Raw genomic sequence first — 11,735 nt, 5'->3', positions numbered from 1 at the left:
TAAACTGTAAAAGAACTTGACAACATGGAAGTTAATGTTGACTATTTTTGAATTTTTATTAACTTATTCACCCCTGAAGACGCATTTGAACTCTTCCAATTCAACGGTTAGAATAGTTCATTATGAAACTTCAAGGGTGAATGAGTTAAGGAAACATAACATTAACAGTGATGCGAATGTCTCCCTTCCATACTCAGTATGTGTTAGACATATAGACACAGGGAAACTAGGAAAAATGTTGCTTCTGGACTCCAGGACAATAAATCTGCTGAGTTCTGGGCATCTTTATCCCAGTTCAATAATAATCCTTGATGTCTGCTATTGTATAGAATTTTGTTATATAGCTAGAAAACCAAGGATATGTGTGAAATTATTCATCATGCGTCAGATAATGTTCTGTTTTTATTCCTTCAAAAACAAAAATAGCTGAAAATGAAAGTATGATTGGTAGTAATCTTGAAAATATTGACGACTCATGTTTGACAGTCGACTAACAAATTAAAGAAGTGTGGTTAGTGTTTTGAAGTAGGACAATGACTTACCGTTCGGGTCCATGTCCCGGCTCTCTCCTCCCCCTCCCTGGGCAAAGATGTGAATCCCCTCCTCATCAAATCCATCACAAGCTATTTCCTCCTCATCCATCGGCCTCTTCACCTGAGCAACAAAATATTTCACTAATGTTTGGAACAGTGATACACAACGCAAGACACACATCTCAAGTCCTTTACTAATCATAGGTAACTTTCCTCTGGAAGAACTTCCTTTACCTTTAAAAATGACATTTTAAGCTGGAATATTTACTGGGTTTTTTTTATAATTTAGCCAATTTTTTTCAGATCTATTTTGGAGAATTTTCCTTCGGTGAAATAAAAAATATTAAAACTTTGATTTTTGAAAACAAAATTCATAGAAGTTTTTAAATGAACCTTGTAGTCACATACAGTTAGGAAGAAAAAATTATGTCAACATATTTATTGATAAACAATTATAACAAGCATGTGTTCTAAATGTAGTACATGTTAACATGTAAGAGGACATTTTTACCTGTGTAAGAACATCTTTCAAGTTACCCGCCTCATCCTCCAGTTGGCTAAGGTGGGAAGAATTGTCGTTAAGCTCCTGGCGAAGTGTGGAGTTTTCAACTTTTAAACTCTCGACTTGTTTCAGCAGCTCATCATATGAAGACATGATCACAGCTCAGTACCTGTAAGTATCAACAGTTCAACCTTATTGTATCAGCTCAGTACCTGTAATTATCAACAGTTCAATCTTATTGTATCTGGTGGAGTTGAGAATCTGTCAAATGACCAATCACAGAGCAGCGTGGCAAGTAAGAATTATGTAAACTTTTTTGTATTTTGACAATTAATTTATTATGAAACAACTTTTTTTTTTAACAATTTCTCTTCTTGTTGGCTGGGACGCAAGTGCACAGGGAGTTCTCAAGTGGGAGTAGACCCTAGCACCCTGAGCAAACACACATATATAAAGTCAGGCAGGTAAAAATGCCATCCCTTTTTATATCTGTTTAGAGGGCAACAACTGTTCATTATTCAGATTAATTTCCTTTGTTAGTGTTGAACTGGAGAAAAACTACCAAATATTACTATTTGATTTGTCCATAAAATTGAACAGATTAACAATCAAAATTCACCCCTGAACTTCTAACCAGTGTGTACTAATAATCTCCCTCACAAGTAGGTATGTCAGTATATTAATTGAAATAAACTATATATTTGCAACTTAAAAGGAGTTTTGGCTGAACATATACTGTTTTTGCATAATTAAAAGTGTGTCATTAAGAAGGTTTTAGTCAAAAAAAGTCCATGAATGACAGACTGTATAAATTAACAGGAAAAAATAATTTCTTCAGACCTATAGAAACATCAGAAACAATGTTTTTCCAAGAATTTAGATAATTTTTTCACAAATCTAATTCAAATCTAAATTTTTTGATTGCTTCTCAAGAATTTTTTATTTTGTTTTTTTAAATTGAAAGCTTGCAATACAAAGTCAAATGTTTAATTTCATAAAAAAGAAATAAAAGAATATTTTACAGATGAATTTAAACTGGTTAGAAATTTAAATCTATTTTGGGGCGAAATTTCTACATTGAATCCAGAATGTGATCCTTATTCTATAAAAGTTTTGTTGTTTCCAAAATAAAATTAGTAGAAAAGGCATGGCACTCCCAAGGTTCAGCATCATGAATCCAATTGTTTCGGTGTTTTTTTTCTAATTGAAAACAATCTACGGCAAAGATGTTAAAATTTGTTAATTCTATATGCGCAAGAAAATCAATGAATCAAAAAGAAATTTTATACATAATTGAAAACTGAAAACAAATTACGCAAGGCTATCAGCTTAGGTTAATGAAAATTCATGATATAAAATCATTGAGATTCTTGCTGAAGAATCAATAATGAAACCATCCAATGTTCAAAACAAATACGACAACAGATAATTATCATCTGCATTTGGAGGATTGATCCCTTCTGTGACCTGATTCTCCATTAATTTCCCACAGACTTAATAGTGATGCACTTTTATTCATTTTTTTATACGTGATGCAATTGTCTTCAATTTTCTATCAAAGAAACTATTTACAATGATTGGTAGACAAGCTTGGGTTGGTTTTAACATAGCTTCTCCAGAATTCCGCCTGAATACCCAAACAGTTGCACTGCCAGATGAAAATCTTACATACGATACGAGGATTGTTAGCTCACAATTGTAGACAGGAATTCTCTAAGACATAATGAAACATTAGTGAGGTATTATCTGCTCAAACGCCATGAGTTACACGCGAGTATAAGCTGGAAACATCCTCCATTACACAAGCTGACCTAGGATCTCTTAACATCATACAGGTTGATCTTTGGATTATTCCCCTTTATCCTAGTGATTTTAGCCAGACCATTATAACTGTATGACGGGTCAGGAGAGGTCAAGGTCAAACTGTCCTATCCATTGATGAGCAGGATTATGACTCACTCGGTGGTTGTGCTTGCTTGGCACCTACAGTACATACTTAATCGGCTAGGCGTGCTTTGCCAATCAATAAGCTATGTGTTGAGCGATGCACAAACCAGTGGCATGATGCATAATTGATAACGGTAATTATCACAGTTCCTTAATTCATTGATGTTGGAAAATCCACCTCCAGCCGCCCTTGACCTCAACTTCTATGGTTTTAAATCTCTGACAAATTACGATCCGCCACAATCCACACACACTAGCAGCAGCATGTGATGACAGGTTAAAACCAAGGTTGTCCCTGGGACTGGAGTCCCGCTTTAATATTTCCATGGCTCTACTTGCATTGATGCTTATGTGATTAAACTTATCACAGGAATTGGTTTTATTATCATGCAATCAGTAATTTAAATAGTAAAACTACAGGTTTGTAAAAAAATGGCGGGGGGGGGGGGGAAGGAGGCATTCTTGGTGGTGTTGAAATATAGGCAGAACTGAATTTTAAAATTTAAGAGGTTTGTACACACTGTGGAGAAAAACTGATTCAAGTGTTAATTATAATTAATTACTTTTATCATTCATTCATTAGGACAAATATGCATTGTTGGAGACTGTTTTTAGATTAATACATGTATATACCACACAGTTTTAATATTTTGTAAAGGAGTTAATAAATTCAATGAATCTTGGATTAATATAATGATATTCCAATTTTAAGAACATTGAGTACCATATATATATATATTTTGTTGCCAAATTTCATCATTTCATTTCTGACTGCTCACCTGGATGAATGGTACCCCCATACTGTCTCCAAGCTTATACCGGTAGCTGTGCACAGTCTCCCTGTGTTGTTCCTGTCCTGTAAGGGTGTTATCTCCCCCTTGTTTCTACCTTGTCACATCTGGCTCCTCCCTATAATGTGTTGTCCTATTTCATAATTCTAAACCATGGTCTGAAGTTCTTGGTCTCTTTTCTGGAAACACAATTTAAATATTTTTAATTATACATGTAAATTTTGCTTCAAACAAAACATAAATACTTCAAAATTGTTTTTTGCTACCAGCTTATAATTAATCTACAAGACAAAATAGGGCTTTCAATTGACACTTGACTTTAACAATTTCTGAAATCAAATAACAATGTCCTTGAAATTTGAAGAGTCAAAAGTGAAAACATGTTAAATAGACCTATCCTTAAAACCCAAATGTCAAATCTGACTGTGGGGAGTCAAAAAATACTTAAAGCCCTGCATATGATGCCAAAATGTCAAGTTTTAAGTATATTGTACTCATCAGATTAGGGGACTTCGGGTATCTCTTAACAAACTAAAAGACTGTCTCTTTCTTAACCCTTTCACCACTGTAGACCATAATGGACTCATGCCCCATAAATGCATGGTAGAGTCTACTTAAGTTACCTTGGGGTGAAAGGGTTAGTGTAACTTGCCTTGGCACGACATTCAGTCCATTTATTTTACACTTCAATCCTGGGAATATCCAGTTTCTGAGTATTAACATTGGTAAAGTGTCAGACCGGCGATGGATTGTAGTTTTATGTTATCCATCAAATCAAAATATTCAAATTTCAAAAAACTGTAAAAGGCATCTCCAGATGTGTCTCTTACGGAAACACATCCCCAGAAAATAATTTGAACAAATCAGTGATTTTTTGCTCAGCTTTACTGCCAAATACTGGCTGTTTCCCCTTGCTAAAAAGTGCCTTATTTCGCAAAATGACCATAAACTAAGGAATAAATTCCTTTCAATGTTATATTTTCCCAATTCATAAATGAACAGGCTGTTGTAAAATGTAGGTTTCAAAAACACTGCAAATGCTTTAAAATATGGTACTGGTTTACATCCAGATGGCTTAAGCTTTCAGACACTTTAAAACATGCAAGTGAAAAAAGAAATCCATTGTAGTGTTGTTTTTTTTTTATCAAGCATAATACAGTCCTCATTAGTTCAATTACAGTTTGTCACAAATTCAGTGGAGAGGCAAAACGGTTGGTGTTTCCTTTCAGTCTTCCAGTCTCAATAATCACAAAATGTGTAATTAAACGTCGCTTTGTTGCACATTATGAGAGAACGAATCCCATGCCTAATCCCGTTTTATCCTGCTAGTGTCACTGAACCCTATTGATTTCTGTAGTAAAACGGTCATTTGCAGTTTCCTCGTCACTATAAGCTATCACCTCCTTATCCATCCCTAGTCTCGGGAGGCCTAAAACCAACTCTCTGTTACCACCAAAATGCCCCTTTTTATAGCTGGAGTTATTAACCGTCCCTAGAGGCAATCCGATACTGATTGGAGGCATGATTCACCAACCTTAGAAACGGAAAAATACAAATTTTCGGACCATTCTGGAATTCCGACTTTCTCTGTTCGTGAAATAATTCTCTTAACCCTTTCACCCAAAATAAACTCAACCATGCATTGATCTGGATCCCCAGTCCATGATGGATTATAATATTGGGGTAAAAGGTTAACACAGATGGAAAAACTGGCCATAATTTCCTTTTTTTTCCATTGTTTGTTTCCTTTAAAAATACAATGTAGGAAACTAGTACAATTAGTCTATAAAATTGTAGCCTTTTGTTTCGAACCTCAGAATCATTTTTGCCAAATTGTAATATTTCTTTCACACTTTGTGCAATTGACAACTGCACATGTGTAGCCCAAGTAATTATGAACCAAATATTAATTGATGACTTATACGTGTAATTTATCTGATTTTCCACCTTAGTAAGTAAGTAACCGCTAGCTGTATTGATTTCCTAACACTAAGCAAGTAGCAATGATTTTTTCAGCTTGACCATTGATTCACAGATAAGCTCAGAACTCACTGAATCCTAACCCTTTCAACCCTATGCAAATTTAGTAGACTCTACCATGCATTGATCTGGATAAGTCCATTACGTTCTACAGTGGTGAAAGGGCCTAACCAGATTTTGTGCTTTCATCTGTTGGTATCGCCGACAGTGTCACATTTAATCCTCAGGTTTAATGTGGTACCAACATTAGCAGGCAGGAAAGACGCCACTTGGGAATTGTTTTATCCAGCCACTGACGTTTCCTTGCTATACATCACCCAATCATTGGCAGTGAATGGGTTTATATACCAGTTTAATGCCTTTATAATAGTATAGCCATGTACAAATCACCATCGAGGCATGGTGGGTTTGTGTACAGGGTTGGTGTCTATAAATAAGGACTAAATGTCTGTTCAATCCTTATATATGGTATGTGAACATGACCATTGTAAAATGCTGTTCAATCTTTATATTGACATTCTAAATTTATTATATTGACCTAATATATAGATATTCCCTTATATATCTGATATAGAAGTTACTTGTCTGTGTTGTCGGTGCAAATGAGATTCCTGCAACAGCCAAACGTCACCAAAATGTTTGCTTCTAAAACTGGTCTCAATTCCATAGACCTGTATAAGTAAGTTATTCCAGGTGGTAGAAGAAGCTTCAAAATGATGCTGATAAAATTACTGTCATAGTCCTACGAAGACGATTTCATCTGGTAACACTTATAAGATGAACTTGCAACGGAAATTTAAACCGTATATAGCCACATATCACCTAATACCGGTGTCATTTGCTGATACATGTAATAATTCTATACAGCCTAACTAGGCTAACTATAGCACAGGATAAACTGAGTAAAGGGGAAGTTGAAACTTTTAAATTTGTTATTTATTAATTGCTTTGCATGTCTACAAGTACATGTTCTACAGTTTCACCTGTCTGACGCCTGGAGAGCTATTATGATGATGTCATATACCGCAATGTTCCATGGGGTGTGCCAAACGATACGGCATACAATATCATCACTTTTTATGTTTTTTAAGTTATATATATTATAACCTGAAAAAATCTAGCATCGGGGGAATAGCTAAAATAAATTACTAATATTTTTACGCATGAATGTTGGGCTAGTAGAATATTATGAAACCTGCCTGCAGACTAATACTTTAATTATGTTATTGTGTACACCTGGTTACTATGAACCTAACCGAAATACAGAATTCCTCGCTTATTCCCATGTAAAACACAACATTGATTTTTTTGGTTTGGTTTGTTTGTGTTTTACGTCCTATTAACAGCTATGGTCATTTAAGGACATGCCAGGTTTTGGTGGTGGAGGAAAACCAGAGTTCCCAGAGAAACACCATCGACCTATGGCCATTACCTGACAACTGCCCCACGTAGGCCTAGAATCTGAGACCCAGTGGTGGAGGCCGGCTAGTGGTAGCAGAATGTTAGACGCCTTAACCACTTGGCCACCGCAGCCCCCTTAACAAAACAGTAATAGTGGAATCAGTTTGTTAAGTGATTAAATTGAAGCTATATTTAGTGTTACATTATATACACATTGTAGAGGGTGACAATTAATTTCTACAAGGTAAACAGTGTAAAAGTGTTTGGACAGTCCAGGAACTTGAACTTTAAGGACATTAGTCAATAAACGTTCTGCCAAATACTTTGTTATTTGAGACAATGAATATGAGTGTATTCATTAACCTTTACACATATTTACATAGTTTTACCCAATAAATCTTCAGGATATGTTCAGATGACATTTTTTCACCAAACATTGGCCAACAAGATGTCTTATTTCCAATAATGTGATGCCATTTTCAAAGCTTGAATTAGACATGTACATTTGATGGAACAATTTTTGAACCCCCAAAATAAGCTTCGACTCTTAAGATTGACTGTACCAGTTCAAGTTGTTACCTGACTCGCTATATAGGTATATAAATGCATATTAATCAAATTCGACTATTTCCCAGACAATTCACCAAAAAACTATAGCTAATGTGTGCTACCGTAACTAACTGCTAACTGTTTCTTTCGCCCTGCGGTTCATCTGGTTGCATGAAACAACTGTATATTGAAATTACTAATGTTAACCCTCTCACCCCTAGGTAACTTTAGAAGACTCTACCATGCATGCATTTCTGGGAATGAGTCAATTATGGTCTATGGTGGTGAAAGGGTTATGGGATATTGGTAAGTCATGCACAGAAATTTACTGCAAAGGGAAACTTGTATGAGTCCTGTTTTCAGCATTGATGTTTTTTACAGCAGTGGGGAATGTGATTCTGCACACACAACAAACTCATAGTAAATAATAACATCATTATTTGTGGAAGAAATTCAACATATTACCTGGATTTGCAGATCTGTACTCAAACTCCAGGAAACTTTTTTTAAGGATATTGTGAGCATATGAGTTTTTATTCAACGAACTACATGTCAGCCATTTTCCAAGTTGCTACAATCCAATTACAATGACCTTTTGTGTTGACCTTGAATTACCATATGTACATGTATTGATTACAGGCAAGTTGAGTCTCAGATAGGGAAAAGAGGTAGATCTATGTTACTGGTATACAAAAAGTTTAATAAAAATTAAGAATGTGTACTGTATATATATAAGAGAAACAGTTGTTATGACTCTTCAAAGGTATAGTCATTGCAGAGCGTGAGGTATGGGCCAGGACAAAACTGTTTAGGTTTCTTGGAATCTTAACAGTGATTTTTAGGCTGTTTGTTTTTATTTATTTCCAATCGGAAAACTTAATTCACACTTTTTAAAAAAAATATTCAAAATTTATCTTCATCACTCTTGTTTGTTGTGCCTGCATCAGAGATATCATTGATGAATCGTAAATTTGTAATTCGTCCCTCACGATGATTGTGTCCTTCATTTTGTAGTGTTTTTTTTAGTTTCAACATGTGTTGAACTGCATGTAAACATATTTGTTATTACATGTATCGAAAAAAAAAATCCGTTTCCATGGAAATTCATGTTACCTGTGTTGTATATTGCCCGTTAAACATATAACCCAGGGACCAGTCTCAAAAAGCTTAATTATATTAACAAACATACATGTACAAATCATAAGTATAATATCATGTTTCAAAATTTCGTCATTATATTATACACATGTGCATTGTTTTGTTTTACATATTTTCACATGCAAAAGCAAAACGCTTTTGTTCCCCAGAAATCGCTTGCAATTGTTGAAGAATCGGAATACTTCTGATTACCACATCTAATCAATTGTTAACACATTCTCCCCTAGAGTCAGATTTGAACCCTACCAAATCAAAGATTGGGCAAGTCCAGTTTAAATATGTAGGGGCGATTCGAAGGAGTTAAGCTGACAGGATTACTGAAAACCTGTCTCTGAACGTGTATAATGTTCGGATACACCTGTACATCAATAAACAGGTACACATGGTACCTTATACACAAGGAGCATAATCGTCCAGTATGAATTTTCACCAGAATGGTAATAATAATAAAAACAATTTGAGGTTCTTATATACCACTTTATCGCAACCTAGTTCATAGGTTATTTCAAACCGGTTCACAAATTATTATCCGTAGTTATAGGGCCTTTGCAACCAGCCAATATCTTTCTCAACTCCCTGCAGAGCATACAGCCAGTGCTGCCATTTCGGCGCTCACAGCTAGCATTCGACAATTCTAGCACTGCCCTGCCACGTACTCATTTACAGCTGAGTAGACTGGAACAAGTGGAGCAAAGTATCTCATTCAAAGATACAACACAGTGCCGTGACGTGACTCAAACCCGCCACCCTTCGGTCACGAGCCTGGCATCCTTCCACTAGACTATTGTGCCTTCATGGTCAACTCAAAGCGACAAGTCACTATTATCTAATTTTACTAAGGATATAAAAGAACAATGAAACTCAATGTAAAGCATAGTCACAAAATGATTTTGGCTGCACATTATCAAATGGATTACAAAAACACTTCCTCTCTTCAAAAGCTGTTGCGGAAGTGAAATGATAACTCTGCATTCAAGATGACATGAACTGTAAATAATACGCAAAATCTTACATCGGTCTGATCAAACTCAGTCAGCAGTACAGTTGTATATACAGTTGTGAAAACAAACAGCTTGCATTGCATGAGCTAATGTGCATGCTGGTGTTTGCTCCTACCTACAGTTTAAAACCTAATCTGCAGAGGTATTAATTCGCTTATTCACCCCTCAAGACAAATTTCAACTCTTCCAATTCAAAGGTTTGAATTTCCATCATCAAATTTCAGGGGTGGACAAGTTAAATAAACATTGCCAAAAGCTAGCCGACAACTAAAAAACGAAGAAGTAAGTGATGGCAGGTAATAAAGAATTAGACAGAGGAGATGGTCAATTTCTGTGGGTTTTACTTGAAGATTGCAGGTCACTTTACCAACTATATTTTTGTGGCAGATATACTATATCTATTCATTATCATGCAGCCCAGGATTGTAAAAGCCTATCATTGACTTATGTTGCCTTGTTTTAACCATGTACCGACTTTTAAACAAAATTTACTCAACTTGGGATTCGGTGTGGTCATAACTTCCACTTGCCCTTTTCAATTTTGAAATCCCTATCATCCTCGATTATCTGTGGGCACTCCAGTTTTCTCTGAAACAAAGACCCTACTCTGTGCTTTCCTTCAGGCTAACAAGAATTTTTAAAAAAAAATGATAAAACTTGTTTTGAAATCATTGTAACTCAATTAATTTTGTGTTTAACTACTTTATCTCTTCTTTTTTCTTCCTCGCCTCATAATGACGATGCAGTTGACTCGGTAAACCTTGTTATGGTTTCCCAAACCATTATGATATAGCTTAACTGTGAGGAGAAGAGGGGGGGGGGGGGGGGGGGGTTGAAGACTGTCCATGACCTTTGATGTAGTCTCCATTCACACACAACAGAACCACGACAAGTTGTCTTCATTCGAACTCAACGAACCCAAATATTATAATCTGTTCAGCGTTGAAGTTGGTTATTGTTGTAAAACGAGTTAAAACTGGAATGGTGAAGGCCCGTTTTGCAGCATGTCATTATTTGTTTCGGTGTTTACAATAAATAAGCGCTATTTTTCCTCCCATTGATGACCTACAGTTATATTTACTATGCTCACATGGAATATCAACAAACTAAAACTCAGTATTTTATATCTGTTTTCTTTACAGAACCAGTTTGCTCACCTAGTATCACGAAACCACCTGCCTAGCAAAACATAAACAATGCCTGTCCCGGCAAACTTGACGAGATTCCATTGTGTGTGGAACTTGTCCGAACAATCTATGTAATCTAGGTGATAAATGCTGTAGATCTGAAGTTGATATTTACCTTGAAAACTCAATAATTGGCCTGGTGTCTGTTCATCTGTTGCTTTTTCGTTTCTCTGAAGTGTCTTTACATCTAAAATCCGCCATTAACCATGACCTGTGACGTCACAATGCACCGGTTGATGTGATTGGATGCAAAAACTTCGAGCACCTGTCACACGAGTTACCTCCCTTCATTTAGCTGTGTATCGTACACACTGGCGCCAATTTTATCCGCCAATGTATCAGTAACCGGTTAGAAAGATGTATCCATTGTAACGATTTGAATTTAAAGAACTTAACTTACTTCCCGAATGTGACCATCGGTCGTACTTCTGTATTGTCCTTCTTGCAAATGTATTTAATAACAAGTACAAACCACAGGGAATTGGGAACACATGACATTCCTTCAGTCAGTTGAAGTTGGTCATTAACGGTAGATAGATAGATATATCATCATTGGGGTGGCATTTTTGTAAGGTCCAAATATAGCTGTAACAAATTATCACGTATCTAGTATCATGGTTCGCTGACCCATTTAATTAATGCTTGGGTGTGATATAAATTATTGACAACTATTCCACACCGATTGG

At 35.8% G+C, this 11,735-nt stretch overlaps 1 long non-coding RNA gene across 1 annotated transcript; it reads right to left on the bottom strand.

The window, feature by feature from the left end:
• Nucleotides 1-305: 305 nt before the first annotated feature.
• Nucleotides 306-11,262, bottom strand: LOC110449104. Its single transcript, XR_002462818.1, has 4 exons — nucleotides 11,165-11,262; nucleotides 3,762-3,952; nucleotides 1,045-1,204; nucleotides 306-654 (listed from the first exon to the last, which is right to left on the bottom strand). It is a non-coding gene; the product is annotated as an uncharacterized LOC110449104 (long non-coding RNA).
• Nucleotides 11,263-11,735: the final 473 nt, after the last annotated feature.

This window comes from Mizuhopecten yessoensis, unplaced genomic scaffold (genome assembly GCF_002113885.1).
Source record: "Mizuhopecten yessoensis strain PY_sf001 unplaced genomic scaffold, ASM211388v2 scaffold4495, whole genome shotgun sequence".
In the NCBI taxonomy this organism is placed as follows: Eukaryota; Metazoa; Mollusca; class Bivalvia; order Pectinida; family Pectinidae; genus Mizuhopecten; species Mizuhopecten yessoensis.
Note: the sequence above shows the minus strand (reverse complement) of the source record. Positions and strands in the feature narration are given on the sequence as shown.